Genomic DNA, 26018 nt, shown 5'->3' on the forward strand with positions numbered 1-26018 from the left:
TCTTCACAATACGTTAGCAATCGAAAGTTATCTTTAATGTGAGACAAAACTCGTCCATTTCCGTCATACGACTGTGGAAGTACTCCAGCCACTCAGGTCGTTAATTTATTAACGTCTAGGGCGTTTTTCGACGGTGCGATAACTGAATTACCCCGACGAAGAAAGATTTGAGTTTCACATTTGTTTGAGAATAAGGCACAATTGGAAAGAGGGAGGTTCAAATATCCATTCGGCCATTCACTTTTAGGTTTTCTGTGCTTTACCTACATCTATAAAGGTGAATGTTGGGTTGGTTCCTTTCAAAAGGACACAGCAGATTTCCTTCCTCATCCATTCGAAACTAGCCCATTATTCGCCCGAAACGAGGCAGGGCGAACTAGGTAAACCTAAATCGGTATTGCTGGGAGGATATCAATTCTGCAGCTGCCGAATGCAAGTAATTATCAATAAGTGAGAAGTTTTAGCTTAACTGTATCATTACAGCGTTCCTGAATGAAAGCACACGGTTTTTACTGTAAGTCTGATGCTGCTCTCCAAGCTAGCCTATTACGATCAAGCCTGTTAATCTCTGTACAACAACTGCAAACTACAACTATTCGAACCTTGATGTCTAACGATGTGTCCTACCAGCAGATTTCTTTTTTGGTCTAGTTATGTATTAAATTTCGTTTTTCCCCAACTCGATTCAATACCATGTCATTAGTTATAGCCAGCCGGAGTGGCCGAGCGGTTCTAATGGATGTGTGTGATGTCCTTACGTTAGTTAGGTTTAAGTAGTTCTAAGTTCTAGGGGACTGATGACCTCAGGAGTTAAGTCCCATAGTGCTCAGAGCCATTTGAACCATTTTTTCATTTGTTATACGATCCACTCACCAAATTTTCAACTTTCTTTCTGCAGCATCACGATTATAAAGTTTCTATTCTGTTCTTGTCTGAACTGCTTATTGTTCATGTTTCAATGCCGTAAAAGGCTTCGCTCCAGACAAATACATTCAGAAAATACTTCCTAACGTTTGAATTTATATTCGCTGTTAACAAATTTCTCTTTTTTTCAAAACGCTTTTTCTTGCTAATGCCTTTTACGTCCTCACTACTTCGACCGTCGTCAGTTATTTGATATCCAAATAGCAAAACTCTTCTATCACTTTTAGTGTCTAATTTTCCAATCTAGTCCCCTCAGCATCACCTGATTTAATTCGATTACACTACACTTCTTTAATTTTGTTGGTATTCGTCTTATAACGTGATTTCGAGACGCCCACCGTCCCTTGCAGCTGCTCTTCCTAGCCCTTTGCTGTCCCTGACAGGATTGCAGTGTCACCGCCAAACCACCAAGATTTTACTACTTCTCCCTGAACCTGAAATGCCTTACCTAATTTCTCCTTGGTTCATTTTACAGCTAGGATAATGTACAGATTGAATAAAACTGTGGATAGGCTACAGCCCTGTCTCACTGTTCTCGACCGGTTCTTCTCTTTTATGTCCTTCGGCTCTTATAATTGAAGAATATTTTCTGTACGAGTTGTAGGTAAATTTTCGTTCCCTGTATTTTACTTCTGCCACCTTAAGAATTTCAAAGAGAGCGTATAAAACCTGCTATAGTGACACAAAAAAGCGACTGACCGCACAGAGCATTACAATAATGCTATGTGCTGAGAAGCTTTATTTCGTCAACAGGCAGGCGCAGTGGCATGTGTTTCGCCACACTACGACGCCAGATGTCGGAGTCACCAGCCAATATCTCAGACATGTTCGAGGCCTGACACGGAAAGAAATGTGTCTGTGATCTAAAGAAGCAGCAATCAATATTTCTTCTAACAGTTTCCCAGGGAACACTCCGGTCTCTGCAAATGACCTAGCGATCGCTCTGGACAGTATCTGATCGAGCAGCTGAAATCGCTCATGGTACCTAACGGCTTTTCAGGCCATCACTCCGTTTGTTCGGCCCGTTTAGCGTTGGGTAATGCACACGAGTTGGCGTCTACACCAGCAGCACGTTGCGCGTGTGCGGTGAACACTGTAAACCGGCTAAAAGCGATTTTTATCTCTGAATATGACAGACTCTGGCTTTAGTAGTTACTTATGGTTTGAACAAAGGTATCTCGAGATGTAGCTATCTAGCCCACCAGTGCCATGTGAATGACGTGTCTATCACCTTATGCAGATTACATGATCTTCTACGGAGCTCAACACTAAGTTCCAGCCTCTCTCTTCTCTCCATCATCATCATCATCATCATCATCATCATCATCATCATCATCACAACTATGCCACTGTACTATACCTACATTCACCAGTAACCTGCACGACGTACAAACACTTTGCACGAATATGTACCCTAAAACCAAACTTCGTCCCAACAGGCCATGAAGGCCCAACGGTACCGACCGGCCGCCGTGTCATCCTCAGCACACAGGCGTCACTGTATGCGGAGATGGAGGGGCACCGTATGTCAGTTTACGAGACCGGAGCCGCTAATTCTCGATCAAGTAGCTCCTCAGTTTACCTCACAAGGGCTGAGTGCACTCCGCTTGCCAACAGCGCTCGGCAGACCGGATGGTCACCCATCCAAGCACTAGCCCAGCCCGACGGCGCTTAACTTCGGTGATCTGACGGGAACCGGTGTTACCACTGCGGCCAGGCCGTTGGCCGAATATGTACTCAACAAGTGTAAATAAAGAAGACATCACCAATTTAGGTGGTTGATCCATACTGTGACATACGAAACAACAATGTCATTTCAATTTCACATTTATATTTTTTTTAGTTGCATCAAGAGTTGTTTGGTCTGTAGTTTTACCACGTTCATGGTGGAGCACCCGCATCTTTCAGAATTCGCTCGTGGCGCCCCTTCACGGAGCTAGGCACTGTTCATTCTCAAACAACACTGGAGGTCAACTATAGAAAATATTCGACACTCCTTTACAGTCACTGGTATATAAGACAAACACTGTCGTTCAGCGGACTTTGTTGAGCCAAAGAATATACTATCGCTTTTGTTGATTCCAGTGGTTGACATGTCGTAACCTGCTTTGGATGCGTTCTAATTTCCCTATTTTCTGAGTGTGATTCGTTCCACGGATAGCAATTTTCACAAAGAGTAGAGGAATGAACTTTCAAGAGATAAACTACTTCCAGTTGAGGAAAATACAGTCTGAGAAAATACAGGGGAAACAGACTATGTTAAGACTACAACATATACTGTGTGGTTAGAAACAGTCTGGAAAACTTGTAAGGGTGTTGCAGGGTAGTCTGTGGTGAGAAATAACTGGTAAGAAAAAAAATTCGATACGTTGTGCCATTTTCGAGTTACTTAACACTGAAGTTAGCCAATCAGGCCGTTGCATGTGCAAATCCAAACTACTCGCTAGATACAACTAGTGTCGGTTCTCAAAGAGTAGATGATAGCGCACGATACTGCTTAGCCTTTGGCTCTGGTTCGACCTTTGTACCGTCCCAAGTCCAATTTTTGTATCGCTCTCTTGTTCGGTTTTAGGAAACCGAACGAAGTACACGTTTGGCGACACAGTCTCTGCCGTGCAACGGCCTGATTGACTAACTTCAATGCTAATTAACTCGGAAACAAGGCAACGTATCAGATTTTTTTCTTAATAATTATTTCTCAGCACAGCCTAACGTGAAGGAACCTTACGAGCTTTTAAGGCTGTTTCTGACCACCCTGTAGAAGCACCGTGCTTCGCCATCTTTGACGTGACCTCAGATTATAGCGCAGTTTTCAATATTGTGAGTACGCTTGCGGGATGAGTGGGACCTGCATTCTACAAAAAATTGGGGGCTCTGAGGGATCAGTACCCGGGGGAAAGGATATACGTAAACCTTGTTTGTATTCACGGTCCCTGGACTTGCCAGACAAACGAGCAAGATGTCTGAACATTTAGGACATTGGATTTGAATTCGAAAGAATCAGGTTCAAATCTCCATCCTCTCATACAGATTAATTTTTTTTTATTCGCTAAATCGATTAAGCCATATTCCGACATTGTTCCTTTACAAAAAATAAAGAAAGGGCAGCGATTTCTCCCCTCGCTTGTTCCAAGGAGCGTTTGCTTCGTCTTCAGTGGCCTCGCTGGCGACGGCGCCTTAATCAACTTCTGTTGATACTGTACTTGACTCACCTTAGAGGTGGCTTGCTCAAGCCTGCTTCCATACGTAAAGCAAATCTGGATGTGAACAGGGTAGACTGTTTTGCATAACACGGTTGCCATCGTTATTTCCTAGGGTATATCACATCCGTTGGGATAACATGAAACCCAGTTGCACATACCGCTTACTTTCCTTTGTGTATAGAGTACTGACGGCGCAAAAGTAAGCTGCAATTTTGATATACGAAGTAACGTTAATTGCGAAAAGCGGAGAAGCAAATGAGGCGAAATGAAGCAGCGTGTCGCGTCGCGGATCAACAAGTGGCCTTTAGGGCGGTGTTCCCTGGTTGTCACAGGTGCTGTGCCGGCGCGCACAAAGCTGTACCACTCATTACCATAATGACGGCGCGGCTACGTGCGCGCTCCGCTGCCACCGCCTCCTGCTGCCCTCCGCACCTAAACTATTACCCTGCTGTATACGGTTTCAGGTCGGTCCACTTGCTACTGATCCCATATACACTATCTCATACACGTCTCACTGATTTAGAATCCAATCTTTTCCCAAAATATAGTACTGCAGATCATGTACACTACTGGCGATTAAAATTGCTACACCACGAAGATGACGTGCTACAGACGCGAAATTTAACCGACATGAAGAATATGCTGTGATATGCAAATGATTAGCTTTACAGAGCAGTCACAGAAGGTTTGCGCCGGTGGCGACACCTACAACGTGCTGACATGAGGAAAGTTTCCAACCGATTTCTCATACACAAACAACAGCTGACCAGCGTTGCCTGGTGAAACGTTGTGATGCCTCGTCTAAGCGGTAGAAATGCGTACCATCACGTTTCCGACTTTGATAAAGGTCGGATTGTACCCCATCGCGATTGCGGTTTATCGTATCGCGACATTGCTGTTCGCGTTGGTCGAGATCCAATGACTGTTAGCAGAATATGGAATCGTTGGGTACGGGAGGGTAATACGGAACGTCGAGCTGAATCCCAACGGCCTCGTATCACTAGCATTCGACATGACAGGCATCTTATACGCATGGCTGTAATAGATCGTGCAGCCACGTCTCGATCCCAGAGTCAACAGATGGGGACGTTTGCAAGACAACAACCATCTGCACGAACAGTTAGACGACGTTTGCAGCAGCATGGACTATCAGCACGGAGACCATGGCTGCGGTTACCATTGACGCTGCATCACAGACAGGAGCGCCTGCGATGGTGTACTCGACGACGAACCTGGGTGCACGAATGGCAAAACGTCATCTTTTCGGATGAATCCACGTTCTGTTTACAGCATCATGATGGTCGCATCCGTGTTTGGCGACATCGTGGTAAACGCATATTGGAAGCGTGTATTCGTCATAGCCACACTAACGTATAACCCGGCGTGATGGTAAGGGGTGCCATTGGTTACACGTCTCGGTCACCTCTTGTTCTCATTTACGGCACTTCGAACAGTGGACGTTACATTTCAGATGTGTTAAGACCCGTGGCTCTACCCTTCATTTGATCCCTGCGAAACTCTACATTTTAGCAGGATAATGCACGACTGCATGTTGCACGTCCTGTACGGGCCTTTCTGGATAGAGATAGTGTTCGACTGCTGCCTTGGGCAGCACATTCTCCAGATCTCTCACCAATTGAAAACGTCTGGTCAATGGTGGCCGAGCAACTGGTTCATCACAATATGCCAGTCACTACTCTTGATGAAGTGTGGTATCGTGTTGAAGTTGCATGGGCAGCTGTACCTGTACACGCCATCCAAGCTCTGTTTGACAAAATCCCGAGGCGTATCAAGGCCGTTATTACGGCCAGAGGTGGTTGTTCTGGGTACTGATTTCTCAGGATCTATGCACCCAAATTGCGTGAAAATATAATCACATGTCAGTCCTAATATAATATATTCGTTCAATGAATACCAGTTTATCATCTGCAATTCTTCTTGGTGTAGCAATTTTAATGGCCAGTAGTGTATTTTACAGTGCCTGCGGGGTTTGATACAATGTTCCTTCGTATATGCATGCATGCCGAAGGAACATCGTATCGAACTATACAGACACTGTTAAATACCGCCGCTGCGCTATTGTATTTCATGCCAAAGGAAGTCAACCTGACGAAAAAAACAATGCCTCTCCCTACGTGAGAATCACACGATTTATGTGCGAGCACTACGTGATGTAGACACCAGGACATACGGAGATCTGAGTTGGTCCTGGAAGCGTGCTCGTACAGTCGAAGTTGTTAAGGCGACCGCTCGCGACAAGAGGGAAATCCGGGTTCGAGTTAGGGTTGGAAAAAACTGAGCGGTTAAATCCGATACCGGGATTTTAGTTCTGAATAACCGGTATTTTTCGGTATTTGTTTTGCCTCCTTTATAACAGGTGTTTCTTATTTTTAAGTTATAACCGAGTTTTTCAATAAAACTTTCTTTTAAAAAGGAGTAATTTGTGTGTGTTTAATTTGCATTCGTTTGAAATGTTGCGTTACTACAGAAAATGGGAAAAGTTATCAGTGCTACGAGGGTTTCCCAGAGAGCAATGAACCGCAATTTTTTTTTTCTCAGCCGAAAACAATGCTACGAATGACAAACGATACGTATGTACCGGGTGATAAAAAAGTCAGTATAAATTTGAAAACTTAATAAACGACGGAAACGTAGATAGAGAGGTACAAATTGACACACATGCTTGGAATGACATGGGGTTTTCCTAGAACAAAAAAAAAACCACATTGTAAGACGCGTGGAAGATCTCTTGCGCGCGTCGTTTGGTGATGATCGTGTGCTCAGCCGCCACTTTCGTCATGCTTGGCGTCCCAGGTCCCCAGAACTCAGTCCGTGCGATTATTGGCTTTGGGGTTACCTGAAGTCGCAAGTGTATCGCGATCGACCGACATCTCTAGGGATGCTGAAAGACAACATCCGACGCCAATGCCTCACCATAACTACGGACATGCTTTACAGTGCTGTTCACAACATTATTCCTCGACTACATTTATTGTTGAGGAATGATGGTGGACATATTGAGCATTTCCTGTAAAGATCATCATCTTTGCTTTGTCTTACTTTGTTATGCTAATTGTTGTTATTCTGATCAGATGAAGCGCCATCTGTCGGACATTTTTTTAATTTTTGTATTTTTTTGGTTCTAATAAAAACCCATGTCATTCCAAGCATCTGTGTCAATTTGTACCTCTCTATATACATTATTCCATGATTTATTCAGTTTTCAAATTTATGCTGACTTTTTGATCACCCGGTATTATTTGAAGTCTCCTGAGTGAGCGCGCCAAGTTTCCGTCACTTCCGACAGATGGCGTAGCTGCAGGACAGTTTCGAAACGGCGTCTGTAGGTGACGTACGTTACAAGCAACGTGCCGTCATTGAGTATCTCACTGCAGAGAAAGAAACTGTGGGGAATATTCACAAACGCTTGTGCAAAGTCTATGGAGCATCTGCTGTTAATGGAAGTGCAGTTAGTCGCTGGGCACGGAGGGTGAGGTCATCAGAAGGCGATTCGGCGGAGCTCCACGATTTGCACCGGTCGGGAAGACCACTCACGGCTGTCACACCTAATATGTTGCAGCGAGCTGATGTTGTCATTCGCGAGGGCAGACGCATTACGATTCGGCAGTTTGCGCTGCATCTGTAAATCAGCAAAGGAAGTTCACACAGTGAAGCAATGGCTCCAGTATCAGGACAAGGCTTGGTACAGACAGGGTATAAACGCCCTTGTTTCGCGCTGCAGGAAGGCCATAGTACGGGATGGAGATTGCGGGGAAAAATAAGGTGTGTAGACAAAACACTTTCGTGTGTGTAGTTCTCATTGGAACACGTGAGGCAATACTGACCCTACGACTTGTCTTAGAAGCTAGATTAAGAAAAGGCAAACCTACGTTTCTAGCATTTGTAGACTTAGAGAAAGCTTTTGACAATGTTGACTGGAATACTCTCTTTCAAATCCTGAAGGTGGCAGGGGTAAAATACAGGGAGCGAAAGGCTATTTACAATTTGTACAGAAACCAGATGGCAGTTATAAGAGTCGAGGGACATGAAAGGGAAGAAGGGGTTGGGAAGGGAGTGAAACAGGGTTGTAGCCTCTCCCCGATCTTATTCAATCTGTATATTGAGCAAGCAGTGAAGGAAACAAAAGAAAAATTCGGAGTAGGTATTAAAATCCACGGAGAAGAAATAAAAACTTTGAGGTTCACCGATGACATTGTAATTCTGTCAGAGACGGCAAAGGACTTAGGAGAGCAGTTGAACGGAATGGATAGTGTCTTGAAAGGAGGATACAAGATGAACATCAACAAAAGCAAAATGAGGATAATGGAATGTAGTCGAATTAAGTCAGGTGATGCTGAGGGAATTAGATTAGGAAATGAGACACAACGTAGTAGTAAAGGAATTTTGCTATTTGGGGAGCAAAATAACTGATGATGGTCGAAGTAGAGAGGATATAAAATGTAGACTGGCAATGGCAAGGAAAGCGTTTCTGAAGAAGAGAAATTTGTTAACATCGAGTATAGATTTAAGTGTCAGGAAGTCATTTCTGAAAGTATTTGTATGGAGCGTAGCCATGTATGGAAGTGAAACATGGACGATAAATAGTTTGGACAAGAAGAGAATAGAAGCTTTGGAAATGTGGTGCTACAGAAGAATGCCGAAGATTAGATGGGTAGATCACATAACTAATGAGGATATATTGAATAGGATTGGGGAGAAGAGAAGTTTGTGGCACAACTTGACTAGAAGAAGGGATCGGTTGGTAGGACATGTGTTAAGGCATCAAGGGATCACCAATTTAGGATTGGAGGGCAGTGTGGAGGGTAAAAATCGTAGAGGGAGACCAAGAGATGAATACACTAAGCAAATTCAGAAGGATGTAGGTTGCAGTAGGTACTGGGAGATGAAGAAGCTTGAGTAGCATGGAGAGCTGCATCAAACCAGTCTCAGGACTGAAGACCACAACAACAACAACAACAACAACAATTCTCATTAAGTTCAAATATAGAATTTATGAGGAAAAAAATTCAGTGCATTACTTTCTGGGCAACTCTTGTATTTTAATAACAATGCCGAGGGAAACGAGCACCAAACACGTGGCATAAGAAATGCTGTAGCGCTGTTGAGACAACGTTCCTGTTGCTGTGTGTCGTGGCTTAAGATTCGAGTGTACGTGTAGTGTGAAAGGCTCGCCCCCACCTGGTCTCTCTCGCTGAAGTCCCCGGACATCCGTTTGTATTGCTGAATGGCACCTACCTTAGTCTCGAAATATTTTTTTTCAAAGTGAAATGGTTCAAATAGCTCTAAGCACTATGGGACTTGACCTCAGATGTTATCAGTCCCCTAGAACTTGGAATTACTTAAACCTAACTAACCTAAGGACATCACACACATCCATGCCCGAGGCAGGATTCGAACCTGCGACCGTAGCGGTCGGGCGGTTCCAGACTGTAGCGCCTAGAACCGCTCGGCCACTTCGGCCGGCGCCAGAGGTTCGAGTCCTCCCTCGCGAATGGGTATTCGTATTGTTCTTAGCATAAGTTAGCGTAAGTAGCGTGAAAGTCTACAGACCGATGACCTCAGCAGTTTGTCCCTTAGGAATTCATACATATTTGAACAATTCATTCATAGTTCACAATAAAAATAGAGACTTGCGGATATGGAGCCTGTGTCTACATAATATGCCTCTATCTGCTTGTGGCCGTTGGAAACAGACTAATTAACCTCAGTTTTTACCCCCTAGAACTGACTATCCACAATGCGCAAACTGAAGTATGATCCCTGATTACAACATGATTTTTGAGAAGACATTCACAAAATTAGAATCAATAGCAGAATGGAGGTGACTTTTTGTAGCATTCAACCACTTATCACTTTTCGAGAAAAGCAGCCAACGGTGGACGAATTAAATTTTCTTTTATTTGCCTATTTAATTAAATATCTTGAAGCAGAGAGAGCAACATTTTTCAATCTTTGTTCGATTTCTACGTCTATTACAAGAAATAATAAGAATAAAAAACGGAAAATCAGTTATTTCAGAAACCGCTTATTTCGAGCGGTTTTAACATTCAGGTTAAACTGGAGTGTAAAACACCGATACAACCGAAAATCGGTTGCTTCAGAGATAACCGGCATCCCTAGTTCGATTCCCGTTACGGCACAGATTTTCATTTTGCTAGTAAATTGTATAGCTGCTGTATAATCGTATTCGCAGTTTTCGAGTACATTTCATAATTTTCCTCAGAAGCTCCAGTTACAGCGTCACCAAGTAAATTTGTATATTTTCACTTGCGATACTCCGTACAAAAGTCTCACAATTTGCTTACCATAGGCTGAACTGGGCATTTAGTTACTTCTAGAACGTATATTGGAAGCTCTCAGTCAACATGCTCATTTCCACGAAGTCTGTATGTCATCCCAACTTTTTTTTTTTATCTCTAACGGCGTGTTACGGTACTGTGGCGTGGGAATTTCAATGTATGCTAGGACTGCAGATACACACGCAAACAGAAAATTGATTACGTAACTTTATTTCTTCGAGTCTATTATTTAAACTTAATGACTACCCGTCGCATAGGAGCAATACTACTATAGTGGCAAAACATGTTTCATTAGTTGAAAAAAATCCTATGATGTTATGAAAACAGCATCTCGCTGGTGGAAATACTTCTACAATTACGGATCTTCCAGTCGTATTACCAACGTATCTCCAAATAAGTTCGTACAAATGATTTATGTTTGCAGGAATATTACAGCAATTATAATTTTATTATAAGAGAGGCACTGAGTGATCACTAAAGTATGATCGCCTTCCTAAATAATAAACGCGTCGAACTGAGAATTACACTTACGAGACATTTGAGAGACGACGCAGATGAAACGTACTCGTGTTGCTGGCAGTACGGCCGAACTGAACTGTCGGCAAATCTGTGAAAGACAGAAGGGCTGATGCTCGAGGCAAGCACCGACAGGCAACTGGCAGGTGTCGATAGACGCAGCTGTGTGGAACATCCGACTGTCCCAATAGCGGTCAACCCAAAAGCACATCCCAGAATAGCATGGTCACATTGTCCCACGTATCGGCTATTCTAACACGCCCACTCGATCGCCAGTATTTCACGCGGTCTCCTCGTCAGTAAACACTCTCCAACTGCAATTACTGGACTGTTTACGACTAGAGATTAAAAAAAAATCTCCTAACGAAGTTCGATTTCTGTTTCACTCTGTAGATATGAGTGCGCGCGTGTTGAAAAGTTGCGCGAATATGTCGATCTACCCAGCACTACGCCCACAATGCAAGCTGATAGCAGCAGTTTTACGTGTTTACACGCATAAATATTAACCTCGGTTTCATTTGGGGGAACGTACAATTCGTTTATTGCGATCATGTCCTTGGTGTCTGGATGCATTTGTCTGTGTTCCGATTATTCCCAGACGCAGATTTTGTGTCTCAAGACGACAACTCATCTCGCTATCGTGCATACCTAGTGCAGGAATGATTGGAAAACTCAGCGTGGACTTCCAACGTCTTTAGTGGTAGCAGGTCCCAGATCTGACAAAAACAAGTTGCTCTTCAAAGGATGCCACATCTGTTCTATTTACCATCTACCATCAAACATTCCACGCTGTAGTACCCACACCCTATTTGTCCATAGTACATGGTGATTGTAAGTGATTCACAGAGTTTTGACGACTTTAGCTTCAAATACGCAGGGTGGTCAGAAACGATCTGAAAAGTTTGCAAAGTTGTTGCACGGTAGCTTGTGCTGAGTAATAGCTGTTCAGAAATAAATTCCATATGTTGTGCCTTCTCCGAGTTAATTAGCGTTGAAGTTAGCCAATCAGGCCGTCGCACGCGCAAATTCAAGCGGCGTGTCAGATACAATTAGTGCAAGTTGTTCTCTTTGCACTAATTACCAATGAAAAGAGCAATGTTCATGTCATTGCAAGTTTCATTGTGATTAACCAGGCGGCACGGCGACAGCAGGTTGGAAAATGGCAACTAATCAACACAAAGTATATTGCGTGCAATGTGAGAAGACTGAATCCGTCACTACCGTGCAGCGTGCGGACAGCACACAAATAACAACCCACCAAAGCAACAGTTCAAGGACAAATGTTGCCTCTTGAAAGGAATACGCTTCGGACGACTCGATTTTGCCGTTGAAACAGTGGAGTGTCCGAGAGGCGTTTCTCCGTAGCCCAAAGAAATCTATACAACATGCAAGTCACGAACTTTTCATTCCACAGCCTACTGCGTGGAAGATTCTGAGGCAGCAATTATAAGAGGAACTATGTCGCATCCTGCTGCAACGTTTACGGACAATGAGCAATGAAAGATGATAACTTTGCCTTCCCGTCCCCCTTGTCACTTGAGCTCACTTATGAGGCGTCATTCCATATAAATGGTTAAGTGAACCGTCAGAACGTCCACATACGGGGCACAGCAAATCCCCATGTTTTTGTGGAGATTGAAAGAGATTCTCCGAAGGAATATATTCGGTGCTGTTTCACGTAGCAAAGTGTACGGGACCTACATTTTTCACGGAAAAACTGTGATGGGTACGATGTTCTTACACGTGCTGCGAGCCCGGTTGTTTCCCAAACTATTAACTGATTTTCCAAATTTCATATTCCAGTAAGACGGAGTAGCCTCATTGGCATACAGTATTGCGTCGCCATCTTAACAAGGGATTTCCAAATCAGTGGCTTGAGCGTTGGGCACGGGATGATTTGGTAGTTTTCAGGTGGCCCTCAAGGTCTCCAGACCTTACAGTTTGTGATTTTCCACAGACCTTACAGTTTGTGATTTTCCAGACAAAATGTCATTCACTATTTTTTGTGTAATACCCGGAGTGGTCAATGCGGCTGAATGCTGTGTGAGAGGCCAGGGTTAGATCCCCGGCCGAGTCGCAGATTTTCTCCCTTTCGGGGAGTGGGTGCCGTGTTTCTTCATCATAATCGACACACAAGTACCCGAAGTAGCGTCAAATAAAGAGACTTGCACCAGACGGCCAAACTCCCGGCCAAAATATTGAATAATCATATTTATACCGAATGTAATACTTTGAGAAGTATATTCATCCAAAATCCGATAAATCATTTGTAATTACCCTGTATAATGATACTATCGCGACAAAAGTGCAACAAAACCATGTCGTAACTGTCATGACTATGTACGGCAGGCGATATAAGGATGTGCAGAGTAATTCGAAGGTAACCAAAACTGGCTGATCACACAATACAAACATCTACACACCTCGTACCAATTTACAGTGTGTGGTGGTGGGTACTTCTGGTGCTACTATCATTTAACCCTTATCTGTTCCTTCACGAATGGGGCGTGGGAAAAAACGACTGTCGAAAGACGTCCGTGTGAGCTTTAATTTCTCTACTTTTCTCTCCTTCGTCACTTCATGAGAAGCAAAAGGGAGGAACTATTACGTTGATCGATTCTTCTTGGACCGTAGGCTCTCAGAATTTCAACAGTAAACTTCTCCATGATGCACAACTCCTTTGTACCACAAATGGTTCAAATGGCTCTAAGCACTATGGGACTTAAAATCTGAGGTCATCAGTCCCCTAGAACTTAGAACTACTTAAACCTAACTAACCTAAGGACATCACACACATCCATGCCCGAGGCAGGATTCGAACTACGATGGTAGCAGCAGCGCGGTTCCGGACTGAAGCGCCTAGAACCACTGGGCCACAGCGGCCTCCTTTATACCGTCTGTTAAACTACACACGCTATATTGCCGGCCCTATCCGAAAATCTACTGATGAGCATTTCAATGGTGCTAGCTATGTATCTAATTTCGCCAAAGACTTCATTTTTCTAAAAGCGAGGAAGGAAGATTAGTGGTTAACGTCCCGTCGACAACGGTGTCACGACAGACGGGCAAAAACTTGGACTGGGCAAAAATCGGCAATGCGCCTTTCATTGGGACCATTCCAGTATTCGCCTTAATAAATTTGGCAACGGCAAGGAAACCCTAAGTCTGGGTGATTGGATGTGGGTCTGAGCACCTGTCCGAGCGGAAGTCCAATGTCTTACTTCATTTTGCTAATGGTACAGCGAGGGAGGCCTTCCATTAAATTTTGGTGCATTGCAGACAAACAAATATATCCACTTTTTCTGAAACATGAATAATACTTCTTGCCTGGTTTAGAACCGGAGACATTCCTATTTCATCGTTAAAATATGCGATAGTGTGCAGGTCTTCGTTTTGAGGAGGACTGCATCTATCTGATTTTCTTCGCATTCCAATGCGATATTCCTTATAGTTTGCGCTATTAGCATGATCGTGCCGATACGGAAAACTTCACTTTTGCCTCAACCTACATTTGTCAGCGCGAGGCACGTACAGAAAGTAAGTGCACTGGATTATTATTATTTTTTTTACAGCAAGTGTTTTTCAAAAAAGTTACGATATTGTTGATAAACTTGCTGACTATTTTTCCACATAATCCCCATCCAATTCAGTGTACGTAACGAGACGTGGCGCAAGCTTCATTGTGCCCTCCTTTCAAAACTCTTCCACCAGCTCCTTCCCCCACTTCAAAATGGTTCAAATGCATCTAAGCACTATGCGACTTAACATCTGAGGTCATCAGTCCCCTAGACGAAGAACTACTTAAACCTACCTAACCTAAGGACATCACACACATCCGTGCCCGAAGCAGGATTTGAACTTGCGGCCGTAGCAGCGGCGCGGTTCCGGACTAAAGCGCCTAGAACCGCTCGGCCACATCGGCCGGCTTCCCCCACTTCAAAACCTCTCTCTGCACCTGCTTGCCGGTCGAAAATTTAATTCCGCTCATGTGTGCCTTCAAGCAGGTGGAAAGATGGTAATCTGAAGGCGCCAACTTAGGGGAATGTGGGGTGTGGTTCAAAAGATCCCAGCCAACCAAAGCCCTGGTGGCTAAGGCTATTGCAGTCTGCGTCGTCGTGCAACATGCACACTCATCTCGTAAGCATCCCCCTCCTTTTGTTTTGAATGTTCCTCTTGACTTTTTTTCAGCGTCTTGCAAAATCGATGCCTTTTCGGTCCGCTAAACGCTGAGGCCATGATTTTGTTACCGGGAATTGTAATTTGAATTTTTTGGCAGATGGAGACTTTTTATGACGCCACTGTGAGGACTGTCTTTCTGTCTCAGGCGTGTTATGAGCCACTCACATTTCATCTCCAGCCACGACAGAGTTCAGAAAATCCTCACCTCTCAATTAAAGTCGCTCAAGAAACTGGCGGGAGCTATCGAACTGGTTTTTCTCGTGCTGATCTGTCAGTTGTTTTGGGATCCATCTTGCGCACAATTTCTGGTATCCCATCGTTTCTGTGAGAGTCTCGTGTAAGTGGATTCGGGAGAGTTTTGGAAACATCGGAGAAATGTCTCCACTGTCTTCACGAACAGTTTCTTCGATTTTTTGCAGCTACTCATCAGTCAGAATGGAAGGTATTCCACACCTCTGTTCGTCACGAACATTTGTTCTGCCTCCACTAAACTCCCTACACCACTTCAATACTTTAGTTCTGTTCGTAACACCTTCGCCGTAAGCCGATCGGATTTGCGAAAAAATTTCGGTAGGTGTTATTCCGTCCGCGAGTAGGAAACGTTTCACAGCACGTACTTGGTGTAACTTCTTACCCACATCATTTACGCAATCAGACACTACAACGTTGAGTTTACGTACTACCGTGTTCCTGTGATGCTCCTTACGGTTAGAGGATAACCATCTACCAATCTGTGTTGCCAACCCTAAAAAAAAAAAAAAACCACAGCCCGTAACGGTTACAGTACACTTACATGCTGAACAAGCCTCGTACTATTAGACAAGTTTGTACATAACCACCTAAGGGCTATAGGAACCACGTTGGCCTCTCACTCAATAAAACGCTCTTCTACAATACTACAGACATCGTGCATTCTGTCTTCTGGTCACCAGCACGACAATGGAAACTAAATTTTATCACTTTCGACAGATTATTCTATTTCACAGTTTTCTAGTGAGCTGCGACGGAAGGCCAAGGATGTCTTACGATCGAATCAAGCAGTACGTTTAGGAGGTCAGAAGTCCCCACTCGTTTATCTCTTACGACAGCCACACGGACTACTGCTTACCAGACATTTATTTATAACAACATCGCCGAACCGGGACAGCTGAAACTCCCGTGATTCCTCTGACGGAATGCCGGAACTTACCGGCACATCCGAACATCCTATTCTACAACTACGTCTGCACACTGCAGCGAATACAAGAGATGATTTCATAGTAATGTTAACGACTTACTATTTTATTTAATTCGTCTATGGAGTGAAGGAAGTACGACAGACTGTAATCCTTAACACGCCCACGAATCGATATTCTCCACTTTTCGTGAACTCTACACTCTACGCTTGATACACACACACACACACACACACACACACACACACACACACACACACACATCAAAAAAGTTTTGCATCACCTCTGTTCCGAGAGTTCCGGAACCTGCACAGAAAATTGGAATAGAGATCAACATAAACATCATTTCCGCCCTTTTTATTGCTCATGAAATCCACACATTTCTTGTGTACCACCATACAGAGAGACCTTCAGAGGTGGTGGTCCAGACTGCTGTACACACCAGTACCTCTAATACCCAGTAGCACGTCCTCTTGCGTTGATGCACGCTTGTATTAGTCGTGGCACACTATCAACAAGTTCATCAAGGCACTGTTGGTCCAGATTGTCCCACTCCTCAACGGCGATTCGGCGTAGATCCCTCAGAGTGCCCGGTGGGTCACGTCGACCACAAACAGCCCTTTTCAAACTATCCCAGGCATGCCTGGAGAACATGCTGGCCAGTCTAGTCGAGCGATGTTGTTATCCTGAAGGCAGTCATTCACAAGACGTGCACTATCGGTCTGAGGATGGCATTCACGTATCGTACAGCCGTTACGGTGCCTTCCATGACCACCAGCGGCGTACGTCGGCCCCACATGATGCCACCCCAAAACAGCAGGGAACTTCCACCTTGCTGCAGTGGCTGGACAGTGTGTCTAAGGCGTTCAGCCTGACCGAGTTACCTCCAAACACGTCTCTGACGATTGTCTGGTTGAAGGCATATGCGACACTCATCGGTGAAGAGAACGTGATGCCAATCCTGAGCGGTCCAATCGGTATGTTATTGGTCCCATCTGTACCGCGTTGCATGGTGTCGTGGTTGCAAAGATGGACCTCTCCACGGACGTCGCGACTGGAGTTGCGCATCATGCAGCCTACTGCGCACTATTCAACATGCTGTCAGGGTTCCTCCGAGCCATAATCCGTAGGTAGCGGTCATTCACTGCAGTAATAGCCCTTGGGCTGCCTGAGCCAGGCATATCATCGACAGTTCCTGTCTATCTGTATCTCCTCCGTGTCCGAACATCACTTCACTCCAAGACGCCTGGACACTTTCCTTGTTGAGAGCCCTTCCTGGCTCAAAGTAACAATACGGACGCGATCGAACCGCGGTATTGACCTTCTAGGTACGGTTGAATTACAGACAACACGAGCCGTGTACCTCCTTCCTGGTGGAATGACGAACTGATCGGCTGTCGGACCCCCTCCAATAGGCGCCGCTCATGCACGGTTGTTTACAACTTTGTGCGGGTTTAGTGATATCTCTGAATAGTCAAAGGGACTGTGTCTGTAATATAATATCCACAGTCAAGGTCTATCTTCAGGAGTTGTGGGAACCGGGGTGGTGCAAAACTTTTTTTGGTGTGGGTATGATCTACATCTGCATCTACATGATTTCTCTGCAATTCACTACTAAGTAGCTGACAGAGGGTGGAAAACACGTAGGTTTATAGTTTTCTGCGTGTGTCATTTCCTTAAATTTACACAACAGAGTTCCACGAAAACAACTTTGCCTCTATTTTACATTTTTTTCGGGCGTGCATCCGAGATATTTTTAATTCTTGCTCCGATATTTCGGCTGGCAACATTTCAGCCATTATCAAGATGAGATGCTAGCAATTTTTAAATCACTACACACTGTGGAGTAAACGCGCATGCGTCTCCTCTTCCAGCAATTCCCACTTCAGTTCCTTGAACATTACCGTGACACGAAAGTTCATTTACAGATTAACTGCACTTTCTCAGGACCGTCTTCACAAATCGGTGACTTTCATTTGTATTCCCTACTACTGATTTTACGCTTTCATGGCATTTCGTATCGCTACATACTACGCCGATATATATTTAAAGGACGTCACAGGCACCATGGGTTTACCACTATTCTTGTAATCGGGTACTCTCTCTCTCTCTCTCTCTCTCTCTCTCTCTCTCTCTCTCTCTCTCTACGGTCATTTAAACAGGGCTTCATTCAGTACATCAAGCGGAGACACTGTCTGCATTTTCTTACGCTCATGAAGTGGCGATGCTTACCTATAGACAACAGCATCTACAGTGATCAGAGCGTACTACCATCCCACTGATAAACCATTCAAATATATTAAGAACGTAACAGTTGCAATAAGGTTTCCTGTAGAACACCGTTAAGTACTTTCACTTCTGTCAAAGATTCGCCGTCCAGCTTAATGTATTGGGCTCTATTGCTCAAAAATTATTCTAAGCTAATTATCTTCTCGTTAAGACACTATGTAAAGCCGAATTTCGGTAATCATTTGACAACGCAGTATAATGTGAATTACCACGTGGAAATCAAGGAAGTTGACCTGCATCTTTTGCCTGTAGTACATTGCGTCTGAAAAAAGAAAAAAAAACTAAGCTGCACAACCACGCCTATCACTTGACAATATACTGACAGCACCGAGGAATACACCTGTAAATCACCTACAGGCGAGCCTTATCGAAGAAGTAGTGTCAGTATTCAGGCCAAACAATCAGCCCCTTTATTTTCTTCCTGTCAAGTTTGCTTTACTATTCAACGTTCCATTACCAACAAAGATAATTTATGTGAAGATGGTATCAGTTCATTTTCTTTCGGACATGTCCGAAAGAAAATGGTGACCATGCAGCGCCCTAGAATGAAATTATAATTAAATTAAGACCCTACGCTGCCGACAGGAGTTGATATACATCAACGGGGCAATTGAAAATGTGTGCCCCGACCTGGACTCGAACCCAGGATCTCCTGCTTACATGGTGGACGTTCTATCTAGCTGAGCCACCGAGGGCACAGAGGATAGGGCGACTGCAGTGACTTATCCCTTGCACGCTCCCCGTGAGACCCGCAGTCCCAACTTAATATCCACACACTACATGTCCGGAAGAACAGATACCATCTCCATATGGTTAAGGCTAACCGGCCATTGACCTCGTCCTCCTGTGCGGATGCACACGTATTGCTCGAACTCTTACGGGACTCGGTAACGTTGTCTGCCGCGGGTAATAAGTGTAATGGGTAGGGGCACTATGAATGTAGTGTGTGGACAGTAAGTTGGGAATGTGAGTCTCACGGGGAGCGTACAAGGGATAAGTCCCTGCAGTCGCACTATGCTCTGTGCCCTCGGTGGCTCAAATGGATAAAGCGTCTGCGATGAGATCACGGGTTCGAGTCCCGGTCGGGGCATACATTTTCAACTGTCCCCGTTGATGTGTATCAACGCCTGGCGGGAGCGTAGGGTCTTGATTTAATTATCATTTCAAGATAATTTATCGCAATGACAGAGTACATACCCCAACCAGAATGGACGACTGAGCTACATAGTGTGACATTTGACTTCGAATCAGTTTTCTGGAACAAAAATACATTTCTTTCAAGAGGGTTTGTACTAACATTTACTTGGATGGTAGTCCTTTACTGCATTCATCCTTTATCCTTAAAACAGGCCCGTCGCGAATATTTAATAGGAGGGGAAAACATGCGCGCTCGTACACACACAAAAAAAAAAAATGGTTCAAATGGATCTGAGCACTATGGGACTTAACATCTTAGGTCATCAGTCCCCTAGAACTTAGAACTACTTAAACCTAACTAACCTAAGGACATCACAAACATCCATGCCCGAGGCAGGATTCGAACTTGCGACCGTAGCAGTCACGCGGTTCCGGACTGAAGTGCCTAGAACCGCACGGCCACCAAGGCCGGCGTACACACAACACAACACGCAGAGAGAGAGAGAGAGAGAGAGAGAGAGAGAGAGAGAGAGAGAGAGAGAGGGTGTGGGGGGGGGGGAGGAAGCAGAGGGAGAAAATTATATACTAAGCAATCTCTGAAAAATGTGGTAGCCAAAGAAGCTACTGCAGACATATAGTTTGAGAAATCACCTAAGTAAGAAAAAAAGGTGCCACAGTTGCGCTATCAAAAATGACAGACTCTCAAGAACACGAAGGAAATTATAATAGCGAAGCAATATATTCACCACTTTATTTCTAACAACTTCGAATCTTTTCTGAGGTATGTTCGTACGAGAGCGAATACCTGATATTATGGACTACAATGTCGATGTTGTGCGCTGCTACAATTTTCAGATTTTCAGTAAATGCGGTCTCTCTCTCTCTCTCTCTCTCTCTCTCTCTCTCGGGAGATCTAAGACGAAATCTACAGAGCATTCCCGTCTACGACGTAGTAAGTAGCAAGGCCAAGTTTAGCGCTACAAAAGGGGGCTGGAGTATTTCCAGAGACCGCCACGAAAAAGCTCACTGCTGAATTAAGACAAAAACAGAGCACGAGACCAAAATACGCCCTCCAGGAAGGAAATACCACAGACCTGCAGATTCCGTTGTCGTAATACACAACGACACACCTTTAGTAAGCCGTCTACTCGTCTACAAATCCAGCAGGGGCCCGGCTACGAAGAGGGAATGAAAATAAAGAAGGGAGTAAAGATGTGCCCAAACACTGCTTTGTTCAGTGACCAGTTACGTTTTCGATAGTCAAGATCATGATGTAATTTGCCAGCTGCTTGGCATATCTATCACCGGCCGTTCCAACACTATTGTTAAGGCTGTTTCTAAACAGCTGGCGAACTCATCAAATAAGTAACTGAGATTAATGTATGCATTTTTAAGACGTTGAAGAATGTGCATTTGATGGCGACATTTCAGAAAGATTAGTCCTTCGTTCTGAACCATCTCTGTGATGTTAACATCGATTTGTCTCCTCTAGACAATGACAGAAACAGTAAAAAAGAATGAAGAAATGAAGGCACTCGGCAAACGAAATGACACTTGAGACATTTGCATAAAATGTAATGCACCTTTATGTTTGAATTTGTGTTTCGAAAGATACCGCACTTTGAATTTCTACTAATTTAATAATAAATGTATTTCTTTCTCCTAATAAAGTACCTTTTTGAAAAAAATAAGTGTTTCTCTATAAAACTTAAAAAAACAATGTGACACAATAATACTGCATTTTGCGTCTTAATTTTTTCCTCATTAATAAGAACAGATTGCTACAGTCCTATATATACGCACCATTCGAAAATTACGCGCATGACGGGCGGCCGCTCCAACTAAATGCGCACTGAAATGGTTAACAAGACGGCCAAAACGGCCAAAACCCATGACATAAAATCTGCAAATTTGATAAACAAATGCAACTTATGAAAAGGCACAAAGATTCAGTTACAGGTGCAGATCACAATACACTGACTGTCACTGGCTTTATTTATAAGTAGAGAGAGAGAGAGAGAGAGAGAGAGAGAGAGAGAGAGAGAGTGGTGGTCTCCGATTATAGAAGATCCTTCTTATTTACAGAATATTTTATTATTTCCTTTCCTAAACTGGACACCTGTCAGTGTTCGAGTCAGGATCACTAGACCTCTTCGTCTTTTTCTCCGGCAATTATATTTTACATTCAGTACTCACTGGGTAAAATTTTTTCGCCTCGTTTAGTACATGTGATTCCCGTTTGTTTGTTGCTTATCTTCTAATCCATATATTTCGTTTCTTTGTTTATAGTCTGGCAATCCAGTGGTCGACTGTACTGAATGAATCGATGAAACCGCATGTATATTTTTTTCTGTTACATTGAAATTAAATGCCAAAAGTTTGTATTTGCGTCGGCGCTGTATTTACGCATTTTTTGTCTACCGTTTCGTTCCCTGTCGTTTCGTGTGTTATGCTGTCTGAACCTGTTGACTATCCTTCATTTTACTACTAATTTCAACACAAAAACGTTGATGCCGGAATTCCAAGCCATTCGTTCCACGCGTTACAGTTATAAAAACACATCTTCCAAACCTCTCGGTTACTTAATGTCGTCCCCTCTCAGGTTTGTTTTGGCGTTAGATAGTTCTGTTATCGTTAACTCTTTGACAAAATGGAGGCATTGTCATTATTAACAAGAATTAATTTAGTTCAGTGTAGTGTAACAAAGTTGTCAACATTTGGTTATTAATTTTGCCCATTTTCTTCTCCAGGAATTTTTTTTCTCTCTCCAACAGTTGAAGGTTGTGCCACTAACTACGAGGAAAGTCCATTTCTCAGCTGTCTACATATATGCTACATTCAGAGGACAATTCTGAGGTGTTTTATGTCGGGGAACCGCATTAGCTACACAAATGCTAGATTATAAGCGCCATGTTTATAAACATATATCGTACGTAAAATCGCTTACGCGTTATCACATTGACTAAGCATTGTTTTCCTGTTAACTTTTGTGTGGATTGAAAGTATGACCACACCCAGTACATCTCTACAGCGCATGAAGTAATGTTTACTTATTTAAACATTGGAGCCGACCCAGAAAAAAATGCCTTAAAACACACGCAGTTGCTGAACACGTGCAGTAGCTAACGACCAATTCTGATTGTTGGCAGCAGGGTCCTGGTAGGAGATATTCGAACAGACATGTACGTTAGTACAAAAAGTAATCCGCGTGAATAAGAAATTTTTGTCAGCCCAGTGAACGCATGTTTCTCATACTACGCATTTTATGATGAACGAGGTGCAGAGCATATACTGATGATGCTACAGAAAGGCGAATATCAGTTTCCGACATGAACAGGTAATAGTGTACGAATGATGACATTGCCACAGTTGTTGTATGTAAGAGCAGACAGCGAGACATGGGTCCATTCCTGCGCCTGTAACTAGTTCACATCACTGACAAAAGAGATAGCAGCAGCGACAAATTAATACCAATAATCGCAGTTTGAAGCGTACGACAGGTATCCTTCAAAACTGGTGGAGCGTTGTATATGAACTAACGTTAGTCCGTATTAGAGAACCCAGAATCTATGTGGACACTAACATATTTAAGTCATGTTTACGAATTCGAACTTTGTGTTGGTATTATACTACGATCCGAGGTGAACATTTAATTCTTCTTGAGGTAGGTCAAGTATCGCGAGGAACTTTTTTCGCAGGCGAATGGACTGGGATGACAGCTGCTGCCCTATACCGACCGATAATGACATGTCGGAATCTAGTACAGTCAGCTGAGCAGATCGAGAGTAAACAATACTTAGTACCCTTAGCGTCATGAGACGCGTTCTAAGCATGCACGCTTCTTTTTAGGCGGCTTCCGAAGCATAATTCAGACAATAAAATGGGATCTATCACCATCACCCACTCAACACCACTGCAACACACAGGTTATTTTAGGTATGGAGACTTAACTTAGCAGCTCAGATTTGTGATGTGAAGAATTATTTTTGCTCTTCTAAATTCCCCCCCCCCCCCTGTGTGTGTGTGTGTGTGTGTGTGTGTGTGTGTGTGTCCTCCCTCCCCCTCTCTGCAGTATGGTCACTTGCGACCGAATGATGGGAATACGTGTTGGTCGACAGATCTATGGGACACGAAAAAGGAGGGGTGTGGAGGGTGATTTCGATTACTATACTTTGATCATTCTTAAAAAAAATACCAGAATAATAATAAATCCATCGTTCCATTTAGTGGCGTTCTTCTAAAACACAGCTTTATCCCACAATTAATTTTTTTCCTCCATAAGCCTCTTGATGGCAACAATATATTAACACAAGCATTCTACAGGTATGTAATTGTTGCTGGCGACACCACTTCCAATAGAATCCGACTGCTGCGTGTGCTCTTATAAAGGGCTCCATAAATAGAGCTTATCACTTAACAACAGCAAGCAAATATCGTGCACTGTCTGAAACGTCTGCTCTGAATGTAGCCTCTCGGCGAACATGAAATGGAAAAGTGTGTCATAAGGACGTGGGTAGCATTTTCGTATAGCAAGCGCGTGTTGCATCTCTCTCCGACACCAGAGCGTTATGCGACATTCTCCAGAAGAAAAATGCAGGAATTTCGTCATCGACGCGGAAACGAGTGTCGCACGGACAGAACTATGCCCCATAACAGCGTAGAAATCGGCAAAAGAATGAGGAGGCGGCAACGTCGCCACGCGCTATTGATTTCACGTGAGCTGGAATCAGAAACCTGCAGTCCCGGGATCGCCGACCACAGCCGAAGTTAGCCGAAGCGACGCGCCCGGGCCGGCGGCCAGGGGGCGGCCTGTTCAAATCGATAGCTCGCGCCCCACTCAATTACATCGTTTGTTGACACCGGCATCTTGCTATGTGCGCACTGTCTTGCAGTCGAGACACCGCCTAGTGCCTTTGCAATACCTAACAACTCAGTACAACTTCTTCCAGGACACGTGTTACACGTGGTTTACCGAAGACACGTAGTTTTCCGCCAAGCATGAAGATTTTTCTATAAGCAGTTGGAAGAAATTTTTACACTCTCACCAGTTTCACTTTCAAACTTACCATATATGTATAACAATACATCGTCATGATTCAAGAACATACGTTGAACTTCCGTTTTCATCAAAATGCTTGAATAGTAGAATTTAGTGTGTTGCGAAATTCAGTCAATATGAAGTATCTTATAATACGTATTTTATGTATAAAAATGTTTAAGCACCAACCAATTCGATTAACATGTGCAAGGTACATCGATGCCGTAAAATAGTACCAATATTTCCAAATGTATTTTCTAGTTCTTATCTATTCATTTTCCAAAATTGGATAAGCTTAACTATCCGATCAGTTATTAGAATAGCGACACAGATGGTGCAGCGTTAAAAATTCGAAATTACAGCGGTGAAGACCGCGCGCCAAATGAGGTCCAACAACAATGGTATATTGTCGGTTCCCGTTATCCTTATCGAAACTGATCTACAAAAGCATTTCGTTCGATAACATTGACGACAGCACGTCGAACTCGAAATTTGAAACAAAAAACATTCAAGACCCAAGATCGAATAAATAAGTTTATTATTATTATTATTATTATTATTTACATTTTATGGACTTCATTGGACCACTCCAGCCAACTTTATACAAAGAATTTTTCAGTTTCCTGCCAGCCCAGTACTTCTTCATTCTCTCGGATCTCATCCTTCTTTCTTCATCGGAAATCACACTTCCTACTGTCTGTCTGTTGATTCTCGTCTGCAGTCTGGTTTGTTTGTCTGTGAGTTTCCTGATTTTATCAGTTTTGTTTTTTTGGTCTTTACTTAAAACAGTCGGTTTCGACAGACTTTGCTGTGATCTTCAGGTCTGTAAAAAAGTGCATAGACATGGAATGTGTCTCATAATATGAGTTATGACACAATATTCGAGATAAAAATGGTTCAAATGGCTCTGAGCACTATGGGACTTAACATCTGAGGTCATCAGTGCCCTAGAACTTAGAACTACTTAAACCTAACTAACCTAAGGACATCAGACACACACATGCCCGAGGCAGGATTCAAACCTGCGACCGTAGCTGTCACGCGGTTCCAGACTGTAGCGCCTAGAAACGCACGGCCACTCCGGCCGGCTTGAGATAAAAGTTTTAGCTTGTCATTACAAAAAACCGAAGTGAATCCGTACATTTACCCACCTTAAAAAATCTTTTTGTAATGAAACGTGTTCACTTTCATTAATAAAAAGATTTTTAAGGGATATAAATATACAGTTCCACTTCCG

The 26018-nt window shown here is 43.5% G+C and overlaps 1 protein-coding gene and 1 pseudogene across 2 annotated transcripts in view; both read right to left on the bottom strand.

Annotated features, from left to right (window-relative positions):
- The window catches only part of LOC126183438 (plexin-A4), a 963020-nt gene that overhangs the window by 322518 nt on the left and 614484 nt on the right, over window positions 1-26018 (bottom strand). The window lies entirely within an intron of this gene.
- LOC126185829 (5S ribosomal RNA) lies at window positions 2533-2650 on the bottom strand (annotated as a pseudogene).

This window comes from Schistocerca cancellata, chromosome 4 (assembly GCF_023864275.1).
Source record: "Schistocerca cancellata isolate TAMUIC-IGC-003103 chromosome 4, iqSchCanc2.1, whole genome shotgun sequence".
In the NCBI taxonomy this organism is placed as follows: Eukaryota; Metazoa; Arthropoda; class Insecta; order Orthoptera; family Acrididae; genus Schistocerca; species Schistocerca cancellata.